The sequence below is a fragment of the Cricetulus griseus genome, assembly GCF_003668045.3.
Source record: "Cricetulus griseus strain 17A/GY chromosome 1 unlocalized genomic scaffold, alternate assembly CriGri-PICRH-1.0 chr1_1, whole genome shotgun sequence".
NCBI lineage: Eukaryota > Metazoa > Chordata > Mammalia > Rodentia > Cricetidae > Cricetulus > Cricetulus griseus.
Genome location: NW_023276807.1, coordinates 142,800,439 through 142,820,581, shown reverse-complemented (window position 1 = coordinate 142,820,581; position 20,143 = coordinate 142,800,439).

Here is a 20,143-nt window from a genome sequence, read left to right as displayed (position 1 = left end):
ACTCAGGCAAACTCAAGAGTCATGATTTTTGACACAAAATGAATTTTAGGACTAGCCAGTATGAAACAGAGTTGGGTTTTTAATGGACAATAAAGAGAATCAAAATCAGAAGAATAAAGCATACCCATGAGCATAGGGGTGGCTTCTTTTTATATTTTAGTTTTGTTTGTCAAGACAGTGTTTCTCTGTGTAGCTTTGGAGACTATCCTAGCACTCCTTCTATAGACCAGGCTGGCCTTGAAGTCACAGAGATCTTCCTGCCTCTGCCTCCCAAGTGCTGGGATTAAGGGTGTGCATCACCAACACCCAGTGGGGGGGGGAAGGTGGGTTTACTAAAAGACTCTGTCATAGACTGTAGGCCCAAGACATGGACTTCTCAGGGGAGGATGGCAAGTATTGTCTTAGTATTATCTATATATACCATTCCAATGGCCCAAAGGTGACACCTCAAACATAGCTAAGAAACTTTGGCCCCTTTTCTCTCTCTCAATAGGTGAGATTATAAAATGGCTCCACATGTGCTTTGGATGGAATCACAATGTAATCACTAGGGTCACACAGCAGGGTTTGGGCATGGCCTTTTACTATAAAGGGGATTTCTGGTGAGATTCCTAGAAAGCTGTAGGCTTACAGCTGCTGAGGGAGAAAGGCCTCCAGCAAGTATTAATGGTGTTATTCTGTGGAATAATCTTTCTGCACACTATGTAAATTATGCTGCGATTGGTTTTATAAAGATGCTGACTGACCAAAACCTAGACAGGATGAGGTTAGGTGGGAAAACCAGACTGAGGACACTAGGAAGGAGAGCAAGATTAGAGAGTTGCCAGGAAGACACAGAGAGGAAACAGGAGGTGCAAGATGAAAGAGTGTAGATTAATATAAATGGGTTGATTTAAAGTGTAAGAGCTAGTTAGTAATAAGCCTGAGCTATCGGTCAAGCATTTGTAGTTGATATTGAGTTTCCATGTTGGTTGTTATCGAACTGGCAGGAAGAAAAGAAAAGTCCAACTATAGGGTTGAAATTCGTGCCTGGACAGAGGCTTCAGTCAGACTCATGGAAGAGGGGCCCTTTTCCTCCCCAGGTCCTCATAATTTTCACTGCCTTTCTTTCTTGCCTCACAACCACCTCTGTTCTTTAGCTTTGAACATGAAACTCATGTTACAGAAGCCAAGAAACTGGAATGAAGTGACTTGAAGCCTTCTAAGGTCAGCACTCCACTTTCCTTCACTACAATCCTGGGAGGTTCCACAGCAGCATGCAGTCGGTGCTTCGAGCCACCTTCACTCTCATCCCTCTGCCTGTCCCTCAAGCATGGCCCAGTCACTTTCTCTGAGAACATTTCCAGGTACATATGCTTTGTATAGACACAAAGAGACAGACTAGAATGAAGGAAAAGAAAAATTAATATGCCTGAGACCTTTCATCCCAGGATAACAGGATATCATATAGGACATTGCATACAAATAGCCAGCATCCTCTCCTCAATGTCAGAGAGTGTGTTATACAATTTCCTTTGATTCCCAGCTGCTTGTCATTACAGCTGGGTTAGGTGACATCCTTTACTGCTTCCTGCCTTGCAACCCCATCTCAACTTGTCATTATCAGTGTTACCCATCCATTGAAAACTCCTTTCATAGAGGATGTGGAAAGAGGGGAACACTCCTCCACTGCTGGTAGGAGTACCAACTGGTACAGCCACTTTAGAAATCAGTATGGCAGTTCCTCAGGAAAACGGGAATCAGTCTACCACAAGATCCAGCAATTCCACCCTTAAGCATATACCCAAAAGATGCACATTCATACAACAAAGACATCTGTTCAATGATGTTCATAGTAGCACTATTTGTAAAAGTCAGAACCTGGAAGCAACCTAGATGCTCCTCAACTGAAGAATGGATGGAGAAAATGTGGTACATTTACACAATGGAGTACTACTCAGTGGAAAAACAAAACAAAACAATGCAATCTTGAAATTTGCAGGCAAGTGGATGGAACTAGAAGAAACCATCCTGAGTGAGGTAACCCAGTCACAAAAAGACAAAAATGGTATGTACTCACTCATACATGGATTTCAGACATGGAGCAGGGGATTGCCAGCCTACAATCTACACCACCAGAGAAGCTGGGAAACAAGGAGGACCCTCAGAGAGACACACATAGTCCCCTGGAGAAGAGGAAGGGACAATATCTCCTAAGCTATTGGGGATCATAGGGAGAGGGAGTTAGATGAAAGAGAAGGGGAGAAGGGGAGCGGAGAGGAGGACACAAAGGAGCAGAAAGATCGGGGAGGAATGGAGGAGAGCAAGAAAAGTGATACCATCATAGACGGAGCCATTATAGGTTTAAAGAGAATTCTAATACTAGGGAAATGTTCAGAGACCTACAAAGTTGACCCCAATTAATAATCTAAGCAATAGTCGAGAGGCTACCTTAGAAGCCCTTCTCTGATAATGAAATTGATGACTACCTTATATGTCATCCTAGAACCTTCATCCAGTAGCTGATTGAAGCAGACACAGACACTCACAGCTAAACACTGAGCTGAACTCTGGAATCCAGTTGCAGAGAGGGAGGAGTGATGAGCAAAAGAGTCAAGACCAGGCTGGAGAAACCCACAGAAACAGCTGACCTGAACAAGTGGTTGCTCAAGGGGTTCCCAGATTGATAGCTGGGAAACCAACATAGGACTGTTCCAGACCCCGTGAACAAGGAAGTCAGTTTGGAGGTCTGGACAATCTATGGGGCCACTGATAGTGGATCAGTATTCACCCCAATACACAAATGAAATTTGCGAGCCCTCTCCACATAGAGGGATACTCTCTCAGCCTAGACACATGGAGAGGGCCTAGGCCCTGCTCCAAAATGATGTGACAGACTTTTGAGACCCCCTGGAAGGCCTCACCCTTCCTGGGAAGCAAAAAGGGGGTTGGGACAGGGGGGTTGGTGGCGGAAGGGGAGGAGGGGAGGGAGAGGGAACTGAGATTGACATGTAAAAGAAGCTTGTTTCTAATTTAAATAAAAAATAAATTACAAAAAACCAAAAACAACAACAAAAAGAAAACTCAACTTTAGATTATTATTTCAGGATCTATTTGTGGAGGATTCAGACTGAGATGTGAGATAATGGAGAAAAGGAAACCCTATAGCATTAGTGCCAATCAAGTTATTTAGCTGTAATGAACATACAGTCCATGGTTCATGCCACTTACCCACCTCCCCTCCACAACCCTCTCTTAACCCACTCCTCCTCCGTTTCTGTTCAGAAACGGTCAGGGCTCCCATGGGTAACAGCAAAGCATGGCATATAAAATTGCAGTAAGACTAAGCACCTCCCACTTATATTAAGCTGGGCAAGGTTTCCAAGAGACAGCCAAAATGTTAGGGACAGCCCCTGTTCTCACTGTTAGGAGTCCTATAAGTAGACCAAACTACACAACTTTCACATATATGTAGAGGGCTTAGGTAGGTTGCATGCAGGCTGCCTGGTTATCAGTTCGGTCTCTGTGAGCTCCTATGAGGTCAGGTTAGTTGATTCTGTGAGTTTTCTTATGGTGTCCTTGAGCCCTCTGGCTCCTACAATCCTTCCTCCCTCTCTTCAGCAGAGTTCCCTGAGCTTGGCCTTATATTTGGCTGTGGGTCCCTGCATCTGTTTCCATCAGGTACTGGATGAAGGCTTTCTGATGAAAATTGGGGTAGTCTCCAATCTGATCAGAGATGGTCAGTTCAGGCTACATATCCACTATTTCTAGGAGTCTTACCTAGGGTCATCCTTGTAGATTCATGGGAATTTCTCTTGCATCAAAAGGGAAAATAGAAGAGATCTCCTGGGTGTATTGAGGGCAGGTGGGGACGGGAACTCGAGGGACTGGGTTGTAGGGTGGATGGAGGTGGAGAGTACTGAAAGGGATGACTGGAAATTTGGACATTTTGGGGTTAGGTAGAACAAAGATATTCTAAAGAGAGACACTTATGTCTCTCCTCTGTGACTTCAAATAATTGAGACAATTGGCCCCAGCCCTATGAACCTCTTCTATGTGCCAATTTTAATATCTATCTTCTCTATGCAATAAATTGTAATTGTGAATATGGAAGCCATTTGGAGTTCTATGATGTGGTGTTCTTGAGTCTTGGAATCCTGATTAAGGGCAGGGAATGAAAATATCACACACACAAACACACACACACACACACACACACACACAGAGAGAGAGGAGAGAGAGAGAGAGAGAGAGAGAGACAGAGACAGAGACAGAGACAGAGACAGAGACAGAGACAGAGACAGAGGAGAACTGACATAAGGTAGTCTGGGCTCTCAGATGGAGAAACTGCAGCACCCCAGAACTTCAGTGTCTTTATTTTATGAAGTTGAACAGGAAGGTGGGATTATTACATATAACTGAACAAGTAGTGGGTTTATCTTGTAGCGATAGACAAGGAGACAGGGTTATTACCTACAGCTGAATAGGAAGGCACATTTAGCTTGTCCCAGTAGGAGAAATTTCTGTAGGGAGCAGTCTTGAGACCCTACAAATCTGGGTGGAGAAAGTTATGGTGGAAATTTTATGCAGACACTTTCAACATACACACATGGACCAAAGGAAGTCCTTGCCATCTCTCTGGGTCTCACCTGGGAAAGGTTTTGCCACTCCAAAGGGTCTGAGGCATTATGGTTCTTGATATGTCTGTGTTCATGTTGACAACACATGTTCACTCAGGACTTCACTGGATCCCTACACTGTGAGTCATCTTGCAAATCAGGAAACCTAAAGGTAGGGAACCCCTCACAAAAATACTTGCCTGGCAAGACTAATCCTGGGTCTCTCTACGAAGCAGTTTATTGAGGATGTTATCAGAAAAAGAAGGGAAAGTATGTTATCATGTTCATCATCATTGTGCATGCCTGACGCTAGAATCTTGAGGAATGTTTGGAAGAGCCACAAAGTGTCTCGGAACTGTCTTCCTGCAGATAGGACCATTTATCCATTTGTCATCTCCACTATCCTGTCACCTAGGCTTATTTTTTCAGAATAATAATGACCTCCTAAGCTTAGAGCCTTTAGATTGTATTCTGTTGGGTGTCACCCACCAAAGCATCTAGAAATCTCTTGAGTAGAGGGCAGGAAGTCCTTGGCAGAGCCTGGGTAAGGTGTTGTCTGGTTACACCTGTGTAAAGCTGGTTGCCATTATAATGCCATTAAAAAGAACATGAGCAGAGAGAGTGTGAGGCTGGGCACCTTGCAACCCTTTCATTGCCCCATGAGATGTACTAGTGCCCTACATTAAGTCCAGCCTAGAGTTTTCAGGATGATGGAAGGTCACAACTCCTAAGACTCAGTTCAGAAAATTAAATGGAACATGTTAAAGTCCACATAGTCTCAAGGCTATAGGATTTATTCTCTACCTCCTCCTCTCATCTGTTCTAGATTCCCTTTGCCCTGAGTCTGCACCAAGACTGGTAAAATGTGCACCAGAGAAGAGGAGAAGTTGCTATCACAGGAAATGAGCATCCAGAATCATCAATGGGAGCAACACAACATGCATTGGTTTTTGAATAATAAAAATCAAACTGGCCCGTTGCCTTGTTCTGTTGGGCCTCGGGCATGGGAATCACAGATGACAGAATAAAAATAATTATTTTGCAGATCAAAATTACTAGAAGAAATATAGTGCCTGCATTAAGAGTTTTGGGGCAGAATAGAGTTGAAAACTACTTATTTAGAAATTAACTATCATGACATTTCAATTGAATTCAAAAATTTTAAACTGGAAAGTAAAAAGAATATTTGATAGATTGTATATAACTGATCATCTACAATTTTTGAGGCAAAGAAATACATTTTATGCTTTTATGAGAATTAACAGTCATTTTCTTAATAATCAGGAATCCTGTTTGAAAACACTGATCCCTAACCCCTTAAATATAATGATCTAGTTACATTAATACAGCTGAACATATCCATCTTTTTAAAATAAAAAAATCACTAAAGATACCTCTAATGAAGAAAAACTAAGGAAAATCTTTCTGTGTTCTGTCTCTTTGTCTGTCTGTCTGTCTTTCTCTCTCTCTCTCTCTCTCTCTCTCTCTCTCTCTCTCTCACACACACACACACACACACACACACACAGCTGTTATATTAAATTTTGGGTTATATTAATGTCCTTGTAAGGAAGTTAAAAGAAGCTTGGGGTCAGGTGGACAATTCACTAAAGAACTTGCTTTTTCGCCCCCTCCCTCTAAATAGATAATCAGGGCAAACATAGCCAGAGAAATTAGGACGCGTTCATGTTATAATAGCAATGTAGTCAGATACGTTTTAAGCTATTCTTAAATCATACAGATGAGATCAAACTATAGAATGCAATTTTTGGCCATAATTATTGTTAACATTTTAATTTTTATTTTATGTGCATTAGTGTTTTGTCTGCATGCATGTCTATGCACCACATGTATACAGCACCTGTTCCAGTCAGAAGAGGGTGCTGGATCCCCATAGTTGGAGTTATAGATGCTTGTGAGCAGCCATGTGAGAGCTGGGAGCTGAATCCAGGACCTCTGGAAGAGCAGCACGGGCTCTTAACCCCTGAGCCATCTCTCCAGACCCTTATTATTGGTTTTATTAAAATTCTTGTTCTTTGGGTCTGTAAGTTTCCTGTTTAAAGCTCTCAAGTTAGATGTCTTTCTAAATTCAGAAATATATGTTATAAATTGTATAATATAAATACATCAATCATATATATGCATATCCTATAACTAATATCACACATTAACAATGTTATATAACAACAACCCTTGTTTGGCTTAGGGAAGAACCCTGTAATAGACACATCAAGATTTATGCAGCTGTTATGCAAACATTCCCCTAGCTGGCATAAGTAAAAGTCATAAATAAGTCTTTATGTTTCAGGCTATGCTCTGCCACCAGAATTCAGGTCATGTCAAGTTTCACTGCCAGATGAATTATGAAAGTTAGGAGAGAGATTCTCGATTTCAAAATTGCAGATACAGGTTTGTGAACTTTATTACCATTATCGTTATATAACTCGGGCTTGGGTCACACAGGGCAGATTTCACCTGAAGAGTAATTGCCCTCATCCAGCTGTACAGATGGTTCCTGAAAGTCCAGTTGCTTTGTCCATTCATTAATCTGCTGTGACTCTCAAGGAGTGGACACCATATGAACTGTGGGACTGTAACTTTTAAAAGTTACTGCTCCAGCAACAGTTAGGATAAAAATGATCCCTTTTTCCCTTTTTTTAAAAAATAATTAAATTAGAAACAAGCTTCTTTTACATGTCAATCCTTCTCCCTCCCCTCCTCCCCTGCCCCCCCACCGACTCCCTATCCCATTCGTTGTCTCAAATACCATCATCTTTGAGGCCAAACTTTGTACATATTTAGCCTAACTTTATCTTAGGTATGGCATATCCAAGTATGCAAATAAAATATGAGGAGGATTGCCCTGGTTTTTCCTATGGATGATTGAGGAAATATAGTAAATATTTTTAGATGATAGTTGCTGAAGCAGAGACATTTAATATGTCAATGTGCAGAAAGCTCATCCATGAGACAAACTTTATAAACTGTAAAATTTCCCTGTCAAGTTACTTGTGCTCCTGTATAGACAGACATGTAGAAATAGGTCTCCCATTGATCCAATTTTAATATAATTCACAAGAGGACAATTTTCTGATGTTTTAAGAGTCCTTCACTTTGGGAAGATGCAGAACTTGGAGACTGTCTGGAGCCATGTACCTTTATCATACTCACTTACAGTCCAACTGGGTTTAAGTTAAGAGCAGTGCAGAAATCTTGAGTTGATCACAGTGAAGATAGAGAACTCTCAATGCCTGCCTGGAGTGGCTTTTTTTTTTTTTTTTTTTTTTTTGGTGTCTAAGATCCAAAATGAATAAAAATGAATTGCAAGATTTTACCATTAATGAAGTCTGAAGGAACACTTGAGTTCCCTCCACAGCTTAGAGAATTAAAGTGACTCTCAGGAAATCACATCCCCACACAGGAGAAGGTGACAGGATGAAATCATCAATCAAATTCAATACTATCCACTTGATATCTTTTTATAAGTTTTAAATGGGGACTTTATGCACTTTGAAGAGGAATCTGCAGCCAAAAGCACGGGCAATTGGAGACTTCTTGTCTCCAGCCCATGAAGAGGGCACATTTTTAGAAATGACATTTAGAATGAACTCTTTTCTGACCCCATCAGAATGAGGGTGGTCAGCTATCCTAGGTGACTGGCCTGGCCAGGGTTCTGATTGCAGTGTTTTAGATGAGCGATGACCATTGATGAGAATGCTAACGTTAGACAAGTGGGCTATCACTTACACTAATAAAATATTAATTTCTAACAAAGAAAAGAATATATACTAGAGGTTCAGTTCCCAAGAAACTGGTTCTTTGTCTGTGGCCTAGAACAGATACTGACAATAATGCTAATGATTTAATAACATTCATTTGAAATGCTTTTCCGGTGAGTATATAGACAAGACAAATTGGACTTGGGTGTTTTGTTGTTATTGTTTATTTTTCTGGTTTTTAATATTTTTTATTTTTGGAGTGGTCACAATGGTGGGGGGCATGGAAGGACTGGGAAGTGAGTGTGATTGGGGTTCATGATGTGAAATTCCCAAAGAATCATAAAAATATTATCTTGAAACAAAGGAAAGAAGTGATCTATGCTCCTGGGATACCAACACACTCAGAGAGGGAAAGCAGCAGAGTGATTTATAAATATTATTTTACTTCCTTATAATCTTTTTTATAATTTAGAAGTTTCTCTTAATTTAAATTAAAAACAATCTTATTTTCCAATCCAATCCCAGTTCCCTCTCCCTCTGGTCCTCCCATGCCCCCCATAACCCCCCCCATGCCACCTTACTTCACGCCTCAAGGAGGGTGAGGCCTCCCATGGGGGATCATCAAAGTCTGTCACATCATTTGGGGCAGGGCCTAGGTCCTCCCCTGTGTATCTAGGTTGAGAGAGTATCCCTCGATAGAGAATGGGATAAATTCTGGGGTAAAAAAATGGGATAAATTTATCCCTCTCACAGATAAATACTGGTTCCACTGTCAGAGGCCCCATAGACTAACCAGGCCTCCCAACTGACACCCACATTTAGGGGTCTGGTTCCGTCCTATGCTGGTTTCCCAGCTGTCAGACTGGGGTCCGTGTGCTTCCACTTGCTCAGGTCATCTGTTTCTGTGGGTTTCCCCCAGCATGGTCTTGACACCTTTTCTCATCATTCCTCCCTCTTTACAACTGGTTTCCAGGAGTTCGGCTCAGTGTTTAGCTGTGGATCTCTGCTTGTGCTTCCATCAGCTATTAGATGAAGGCTCTAAAATGGCATTTAAGATAGTCATCAATCTCATTATAGGGGAAGGGCATTTAAGGTAGCCTCTCCACTATTGCTTAGATTCTTAGTTGGGGTCATCCTTGTGGATCCATGGACATTTCCCTAGTGTCAGGTTTCTCTTTAAACCGATAATGGCTCCCTCTATTAAGGTATCTCTTCTCTTGCTCTCTTTCTCTAGTCTTCCCCTGACTGATCCCTCATGTTCTCTTCCACCTTCCCTTCCACCTACTCCCCTCCCCCTCCCTCTATGCTCCCAATTTGCTCAGGAGCTCTTGTCCCTTTTCCCGTCTCCAGGGAACAATGTATGTCTCTCTTAGGGTCCTTCTTGCTTCCTAGCCTCTCTGGGGTTGTGGATTGTAAGCTGGTAATCCTATGCTCTATGTCTAATATCCACTTATGAGTGAGTACCATAAGTGGTACTCACTTTTTCTTTCTGGGTGTAGGTTCCATTCATTTGCCTGAGAATTCCAAGATTTCATTGTTTTTGTTTGTTTGTTTGTTTGTTTGTTGTGTTTTTGTTTTTTCTGAGTAGTACTCCATTGTGTAAATGTACCACATTTTCTCTATCCATTCTTCTGTTGAGGGACATCTAGGTTGCTTCCAGGTTCTGGCTATTATAAATAATGTTACTATGAACATAGTTTAACAGGTGTCTTTGTGGAATGAATGTGCATCCTTTGGGTATATGCCAAAGAGTGGAATTGCTGGATCTTGAAGTAGACGGATTCCCATTTTTCTGAGAAACCTCCATATTGATTTCCAAAGTGGCTGTACAAGTTTGCACTCCCATCAGCAATGATGGAGTGTTCCCCTTTCTCCACAACCTCTCCAGAATAAACTGTCATTGGTGTTTTTTATTTTAGCCATTCTGACAGGAGTAAGATAGTGTCTCAGAGTTGTTTTGATTTGCATTTCCCTGATGGCTAAGGATGTTGAACACTTTCTTAGGTGCCTTTCAGCCATTTTAGATACCTCTATTGAGAATTCTCTATTTACTTCTGTACCCCACTTTTTAATTGGATTATTTGGTGTTTTGGTGATTAGCTTCTTGAGTTGTTTTTATATTTTGGAAATCAGATGTGGGGTTAGTGAAGATCTTTTCCCATTCTGTAGGCTGCCGTTTTGTCTTGTTGACTGTGTCCTTTGCCTTACAGAATCTTCTCAGTCTCAGGAGGTCCCATTTATTAATTGTATCTTAGTTTCTGTGCTACTGGTGTTCAGGAAGCTGTCTCCTGCACCAGATCGTTCAAGGGTACTTCCCACTTTCTCTTCTAATAGGTTCCATGTGGCTGGATTTTTGTTGAGGTCTTTGATCCATTTGGACTTAAGTTTTGTGCATAGCAATAGATGTACGAACTATCTGCAGTCTTCTACATTCTAGCATCCAGTTATGCCAGCACCATTTGTTGAAGATGCTTTCTTTTTACCCATTGTACAACTTTAGTTTCTTTGTAAAAAAAAAACCAGGTGTTTATAGATGTGTGGATTAATATCAAGGTCTTCAATTCTATTCCACTGGTCTACCTGTCTCTTCCTTATATTCTTCTAAAGAAAAATGGAATGACTGGTAAAGTCAGTCTCCCAGGAGTTAGTATCTTCCTTCATTTTTGCTCAAGTTAAAAATTCTCTAAAGGACAACATTTTCTTACTTCTCAGACCTCCCTCAAAAACCTCCAGACCACATGACACTACTGAATGGATCATCAGTATTCTCTCCAAGAAGACTAGTGTGAAGGGCAAGTTGTGTGCTGTATAAGGCAGGAATTCATACTTGTGTTCTGAAGCAGATAGTTAAGGTTATACATGTCCCACAATGAAATATTAGGGCTGGCTAAACAGATTACTTGGATCCTTTTCAAAAATATGCCTGTGTGTTTTCAACCTTTATTTATTATGAATATTTCAAACATATGATTGGAGAGAAAGGTCAATGGAACCTAGGCATCCATCCACCAGCTACACAAACATCCACTCGTGGCCTGATGTTTCCTTTGAACCTCAATCCTAATCTAGTCTCCCACTGCATTTCACCTGTACAAAATTTATCACCATCCCTAAATAATGAGGACACATAGAATAAGTATACATATGATGTTATTTTAAGGAGCAATAATATTAGAAAATTATAAATTAAAAAGATTGATGCCAATAATTCCTAAGGATATAGGCACCTAGAACTCCTGTGCCTTTTCTCTGGGAGTATAAAACAACACAATGATTTTTCAGCTTCTTACAACATCAAATGTATATCTACTGCCATCAGCAATTTCAATCCCCCAGATTAGTCTCAAAGAACAAACCGTGTATTTATAAAACTCAGTGTGCAATATTATTTATAATGTCTCTCTTATAATGGCCCCCAAGTGGAAAGACATTCAAGATAGAAAGATGAGTGTTTTTTTAAGTGGAACATTCACACAATAGAATAAAAGTGGAAATATGTAAGAATGAACTACTAATACATACACAGCATAGATGGACCTGAAGAGAATTCTTACATAAACTCACTATATTGGCTATGATTTAAAAAATATAGTAACAAATGTTAGTAAGGAATGGAGAAATCAAAACCCTCATCAATTGCTGGTGTATGTAATGATGTAATGAATGTAAAATGATATAGCCACTTTGGAAAACGATGTGACAGTTTCTTCTAAAGAGTCACATAAATTTATCTTATGTCCCAGTAATTGCTCCTCTAGTCATCTATCCAGGAAAAGTGAAACATATGCTCAAAGTTTTACATACAAACGTTCATAGAAGTATCATTTACAGTCACTAAAAAAGAACAACTAAAATATTCATCAACAGATGAATGGATAAGCAAAATATGGGCTATGCATATGATAGAATATTACTGAGCCATAAGAAGGAATGAAGTCTAGATCTATGCCACACATAAATGAGCCACAAAAATACCAGGAAATGCGAAGGGATCCTTATTTAAAAATTATGTATTGTGCAATTCAATTTGCATCTAATATTCAGAAAAAAACAAATATATGGAAATAAAAAAACAGATTACTATTTGTTTGAGTTGGACATGGAAATAGGATTTTTTTCCAAAGATGAGGTTCGCTTTGGGACAATAAAAGTATTTTAAGGGGGAGGAGAGATGGGGGAAGCAGAGGGAGAGGGAGAAGGGATTGATTGACATGTGAAACAAGCTTGTTCCTAATTTGAACTAATAAAAAAATTTTTTAAAGGTATTTTAAACCAGGATCACAGTGTTGGTAGTTTCACACTTTAGTAAACTCACTAAAAGGTCTTAAGATGCCCATTTCATTTTTTTTTTTTTGAGACAGGGTTTCTCTGTATTGCTTTGGAGGCTGTCCTGGAACTCACTCTGTAGACCAGACTGGCCTTGAACTCACAGAGATCCACCAGCTCTGCCTCCCGGGTGCTGGGATTAAAGGCGTGTGCCACCACTGCCTGGCTTGAAATGTCTGCTTCAAATGTATGAATCTACTCACATACTAGGAGAGAAAAGTGGTTGTAAGTATCCACACATATAATGAAAGTGAAAAGAGCTGCATACGGTATATGTGTACACATAAAATCTGATCAAGCTGTGTGATTTGTATTAATATACCCATTTCCTGGTTTTGCTATTGTGCTACAGCTATTTAAGATTCTCTCTCAATAATAAAACAAAAAGATGTTTCATTGGCTAGTTTTATCTCAACTTGACACAAGCTAGTTATCTACAAGGAGGGAACGGCAAGTGAGAAAATCCAGCTGTAGGACATTTTCTTAATTAATGATCTTTGTGGGAGGACCCAGCCCATTTTGGATGGTGCCATCCATGGACTGATGGTCCTAGGTTCTATTAGAAAATAGGCTGAACAAACCATGAGGAAGAAGCCAGGAAGCAGCTCCGCTCCACGGCTTTGGCATCAGTCCCTGAAGCCAAGTCCATGCCCTGTTTGTGTTCCTGTCCTCATTGCTTTTGGTGATGAGCGGTTGGTTCTACGGAACTGTGAGCGAAATAAACCCTTTCCTCCCCAAGTTACTTTTGGTCAGGGTGCTTTATCACACCATGCATGTAGATATATGTACAAGTTCTCTGTATACTTTTGCAACTTTTTAATGAACCTATAATGACATTAAAATTAAAGTTTTGAAAATTAGGTATGTTGGTACAGCACTGTAATCCCAGTGCTTGGGAAGCTGAGGCAAAAGCATCTGAAGTTGGAGATCCTGGATCCATCAGCACCACAAAGGAAAAGGAAAACAATTTTAAGCCAGGCACAGTAGCATTCTTCTGTAGTTACAACTACTTGAGGGGCTAAAGCAGGAAGATAATTTGAGCCTAGAGTTCAAGACCAGCCAGGATGACCTAACTTTGTCTCAATCAATCTTCAATTAGTTTCTGAGAGCTTGGGTCATGTATTCATTGAGAAGCCTGGCTACTTAGAGACAGTTGTAATTATTACCTCCATCCCCTTCTTCCTGAAGATGTAGGACTTAGAAACAAGCTCCCTTCCCATGATCCTTCTACTTCTATACATGTCCACTCCTCATCATAAAAATAGTTTCAAAGGGAGTGAAAATAGATGTTTTCACGTCAATTCCTTCCATTTGTTTATCATCAACAGCTAAATGTTACTAGGTATGTAGTGAGTGTCACTCAGTTTTGAGGACTTCAGAGCTCAAAAGAGAAGATTGGTAGGTTTCTGTTCTGGTCTAGAACATGTTATGCAGCCAAGGATGACCTTATATAGCTAAGTATAAACTTGAACTTCTGTATCTGCTGCCTCCACCTCTGAGTTCTCAGGTTACAGGTTTGCTACCGCCATGTCTGGTTTCCGTGGTTCTAGGGATGGAACCCTAGGCTTTGTGCATGACAGGTAAGTACTCTGTCAACCACACTACATCCTCTGTCCAAAAGGGCAATTTTTATTTGTCCAAAGCCAAAAGTCAAAAGATGGGATTAGTTTCAGGGATGGCTGGAGCATCCTTCTCTCTTCTCTTGCTTATATTTCCTCTGTTTCTTACTCTCCCCTTCTTTCCCCTTACCTTCTTATCTTCCCTTTGTCTCCTCTCCCCCTACCTCTGTCTGTCATTGCTACTTGATGTCATTCCAAGAAATCTTCCTCCCATGTAACCAGCACTGTCCTTATTTGTGATGTCACAGGGAAGAGCCAGTTTCACCATAATCTCTAAGAATGTAATGGCTGCCTCCAAAAATTCCTCCCCTCCTGGTTAAATGCCACAGTTCCTAACAAGGATTCTTTGTTTGTTTTTACTTTCTATCATATGATTGATAACACTTTTTATCAATTCCAAGTCTCCCAGACAGACTAGGATATGGTAAGAAGTAGAACTCAGGAAGGTGCTGAGCAATGGCTTGCCTCTCATTCCCACACAATGTAAGGATATATCACCATTTATATGGTGGTGGTGGTGGTGGTGGTGGTGGTGGTGGTGGTGGTGTGTGTGTGTGTGTGTGTGTGAATGCTTAAAAGCTACATAAAATTTAGTTAAAAATGTCACAAATCCTGTTACTTCCCTTGTTCATTTTCATAACATGCATTGTCCACCATGAGCCAAGCTCCAACAGTACCAAAAAACTTGAGATATTGCAACACTAGGAAAGCAAAAATAATTTTTTCAAATGCTAAAAAAAGATTTAAATCCCAGAATTGGAATTTTCATTCTACTAGAAGGAGACAACTAAACACACATTACATATATGCATTCACATGCACACACACACACACACACACACACACACACACACACACACACACGAATGTATTCATATCATGTAGCAGGTGGCAGTAAGTCTTTAGGAAGACAAAGAAAGCAACTCAAGGAAGATGGGAAATGCTGAGTGGAAGGAGGAGAGTACCATTTACTATCAGGAGATCAGGAAGGATGAGGTCATCAAGAAGGCAATATGTCACCTACCCTGAGTGCTTTTACCTTTCTCTATATTGACACAATTCTCTGAAGGTCTGTATGAGAGGCTGTGCTGGTTGGCTTTTGGCAACTTGACTCAAGCTAGGGTTATCTGAGAAGATGGATCCTCAGCTGAAAAAAAAACTTCATAAAGTTAACCTGTAGGCATGTATTTCTGTGGGGGGGTGGGCATTTTCCTAATTAATGACTGAAGCAGGAGGCCTAGTCCACTGAAGGTGATGTCACAATCTGAGTGGACCATGGAGAACAAGCCAGTAAGCAGCATCCCTCCATGGCCTCTGCATCAGCTCCTGCCTCCAGGTTCCTGCCCTGTTTCAGTGTCAGCCCTGCCTTCCCTAGATGATCAGCTGTGATTGACAAATGTAGAACAAACCACACCCCTTTTCCCCCAAGTTGCCTTTGGCCATGGTCTTGATGACAGCATTGAAAGCCAACTAAGACAGAAGATAATACTGTTGTCTCAGAAGGGCATAGGTGGTGGGAACAGTTCTTAAATTTTATTTTTAGAAGGAGAATAAAAAGTAAAGGAGGAAAGAAAGATTAGAGAAAGCAGTTCAAGCTGATTTTAGGGACCAAAGTTCTACACAAGGGGTTGTTGAGCTGATAGATGAATGTACAGATGTCAAGCCAGAGAAAATTGTACAGGTGGCCAGTCTGGGAGCCAGCTTAAAGAAGTGATTGCCTGTCTGTGTTTTCAGTTTCCTTGAAGAAGTAAGTGTTTTGTGTGCTTTTCTTTTTCTTTTCTCTTTCATTATCTTAGGCAGATGGGCAGAGACTAAGGAATAGAGGGCCTCACTTGCTAGGTGTTTTTCCACTAAGCCATATGCCTGGCCTTTAAAAAATTCTGTTGTTTTGTTTTAAGACAAGTTAGCCTTGAGCTCTTCTGGTAAACCTGGGCAGGCCTCAAATTTGTAATCCTGAAACTTTAGCCTCTTGAGTTATTCTTTCTCTCCCTCTTTGTGTGTGTGTGTGGGTGGGGGAGTGGTCCTTATGTCCTCTGGCTGTTCTGGAACTCACTATGTAGACCATGTGGGCCGGCTTTTTGTACATAAACATTTAAATTATGGCTGAGATTCAGTAACATTGCAATTAGCACCCATCAGAAATCACACTACTGGGTAAAAACAGAAAAGGGCCAGGGTAGGCTCAAACTCACTATACAGCACAAGCTGGCCTTGAACTCAGTTTTCTGCCTTAAATATCAGAGTTCTGGGATATGTACAGATTGATTTTTGAGAAAAAAGGATTTGACTATAGGTGAACAAACTGAACTACTCAAAATTGACTAATCCTATTGTTATTAGAAGACAAATATCTTAAAATAATAGCAACTATTACTTAATTTAGAGCAACCTGATACACATGTATGGGAACACACTACACAACCACACACCTACACACACACACACACACACACACACACACACACACACACACACAGCTTACACCACCCATGTCTCTGTAGTCTAATTTAAAAACCAGAGCTAAAATGGACACTTGAGGTTAAGTAAGTAGTGACCCCTTTCACGAAACCCACTAACATGTCACTTTTTTCTATATTTAGGAATACATTCCAGGTCTCTCAATTATTTTAACTTCTTTACAATGTCAAATTATGTCCATTTTCCTCTTTTCAATTGCTTTTGGCTAAAAAATAATAAAATATTGATCTGAACATGTCTATATAAGGATTTGATGTATTTTCATAAATAAACATTTTAAGGAAATATAAAATATTTTCATTTATTTTAGGTGGATTAAAATCAGTCTAGTCATTTAAAATGGATATACAATGTACTGTGTAGAAGTAACAAAAATTACTCTATCTGTCCTTGTATTTTCATAGCTATCATTTAATTTTAGGTTCCATTTTTATAAAACTCATAAACCTATGAGTATGTGTTTATCTTCCAGCTTTGTCCGGATATGATTCACAAATGTGTCAAGAAAATCTAATAAATCTTTTATTGATGTATATTAATATTCTAATTGCAATGTAAGGAACAAAGAAAAGATGCTGCTATCAATGGATTGGAATGTTTTAATATGGCATCTCAAATTAGCAATACACTGCTGCTTCTTGTAATGGCTTCATACTCTGATCATCTATGACGTGAAAACCTAGCCTCGTAGGCATCAATCAACCAAGCACCAACTACTGCCTTTGCTCTTTTAAAAATCCTTACTGCCTGCCTGCTCGCCTCCCTCTCTCCTTCCCTTCTTTCCTTCCATCCTTTCTTCCTTCTTCCAGTCTGACTTCAAGCTTGCTATGTAACCCAAGCTGGCTTTGAACTGATGCCTCAGTCTTCCAACAGCTGAGATTATAGGATCCATCATGCCTTTTATTACATCTTTTGAAAGGGATTTTATGCCTCCGAGCTGAGATAACCTTGTGCTGTTGCTTCTCAAACTGTTCTGACCTCCAGATAGGAAGTCAGTAACTAGAGGCCTGCCTACAAATGATAACTGACTTCAAGAGTCCCCAAACCAGTTTTCTCTGTAGAACAGAAGCTAAGGTGGCTTTGGACTTTCACATGGTCCTTTCACTTGCTGTCACTTGGCCTCACAGTGACTGCATAGATTGGATAAAACTGAAAATCACTCAATGGTGAAGGCTTTTGAATAGCATGGCTTATTATTTTTTGAAAATGCTTGAAGTGACTATTAACAGCAATTGCCAAAAGCAAGCAAAGCTTCCCTCTTGCAAAAGATGTATTTCTCATAGTTCTGTGTCCCACTCTCCTACCAACATTAATTACCGTCCAGTTGAAATTCTTAAATAGCTTTGACCTACTTGGCTTGCATCCCTCTCTTTCTTGTATTTATTGTTGTTGTTGTTCTGTTTTGCTCTGATTTACTGTTTTCTGAGAGAGGGTCTGGCAATGTAGTCTGGGCTCAACTGGAACTCTTATGTCTTAGCCTCCTAAGGGTTGGATTGACAGGTGTTTAGCACTGCCCCCTGCTCTCCCCACCTTTTTCCTTCCTCCTCTTATACATTTGGCTGCCCTGTGCACTCAGTCTCCAGCTGATCTTTAGTCACATGAAACAGTATTGTTTGAAGTGGTATATTCATTATATAAAATAATGCCTTTGGTTGTCTCCTGAAAAGTCTTTCTCTGGAGGTGATTTCCAGTAAGAATAGTCCATCCAAACATCATTCCAATAAAAAGACTCGACTTTGGAAAGGGAGAGGTTGATATCTACAGAGTTAGAAGAGATAAATGAAGACAGAAGACAATATACAGCAAAATATGGTTTTTGTAACAAAATAGGCACATTTACCTCTCACTAAATTGCAAAGATCACTAGTGTCCAACCCAATATGTCATCATATTTAGTCCTGACCTCTTTCTTAGTCAGAAATTGAGATATAATCTAGATCTAGAGTTTAGCTTTTTAAAAAAAACTATTGGGACAGAGAGAGATATACACAATCATCTTCCATTTAATTATTCTCAATCTTTGCTCCTAGGGAAATGAATCTGCTCCTATTTACCCATCTACCTTGTCTTGTTGTCTATGTCTCAGAGTGATGTGACCTCTGAGTCCATGTTTCCTTAAACACATCTTCGAAAATGGAAACTCAAATGAGATTGTAAAGAAGCTACAAGTAGGGAGGTTTCTGTTGCGTTTTAACCAATAGAGGTTCCACAATACTTAAAGCCTCTATATAGATCTGTGAGAACACAAACAAACTAAGTGAAGTGGAGGGCAAAAGAGATCAATGGATGTTCACTCATGAAGAAACAATAATGGTCAACATACTTACAAAAAGGCAACCAGTCTCACTGATAAAGTTTCTACTTTAAAGTACATCCACAGAGACATGCCACATTGACTGGGCTGGCAAAGATTTTTGACATAAGCTAGCAGTCATGGAAAGTTCATTCATTGTTGATGGGAGTGTAAGACAGTACAGCCATTTGAAAACTTATTTACAATAGAATTTAACTAGATCATCCCCACTCACCTCATAATTCCATTCCTAGGTATACACCTCCGAAAACTCTCACTCATGTGCACCAGGGACACATGTGAGAACATTCAGAGCAGCCCAGCTCAGGCAATGCATGCCTTTTCTTTTACATTCCTGGCACTGAGACGGTGGTAAAGGCAACCCACACCACACTGGCTGCTTAGACCTGGGGTTTTTCAGAGACCTCTGAGAGAAAAGAGAGAGGAAGACTAAAGCCACAACTTCCCTGCCTCTGAGGCTCCTGCCCCATTCTTAGGTCACTTAGTTCCATCATGCCACTTACATCAATCCATGTATTACTACTTCAGGATTATATCAAAATGCAAGCAGTCTTCAACCAAACAAATTCTCAGTCATTTCGTCCTTATAATCTTGCCTTCCTCATGTGTTTCTTGTATACAATTAGCTTTAAAATAGTAGCCAGTATTTCTTTTTCTATCTGACCATCAGGGCTTCGTTCCTCCTTCTCTTTGTATTTTCAGTGATACAGCTCCATTCTACCCTGAACCTCGAACAGCTAATGGGCATGGATTTGGAATGCTTTACCAAAGGTTAATTACCTTTAGGGAATGGTCCTCCTCCTAAATTGTGATTCCCTCAAGGGACTTGCCTTGCTTATAGCGGGCTGTGTATTCATGCCTGGCTCCTGGTTTAGAAAGAGGCCCATGGGCAGAATAGAATGACCCATGTTCTTTCCCATGCTAAGCTCGACTAGGTTGTTCATTCTCTCTAAATCAGAATTTTCCTACACACATTTTAACAGTGTATTTTACGATAGTTTTTTTCCTTTTCTATGCAGAAATGTCATGAATATTAAAGGCAATTATATGAGAAAGTTCTATGGCTACATGACCCCAAAATAGCCCCGT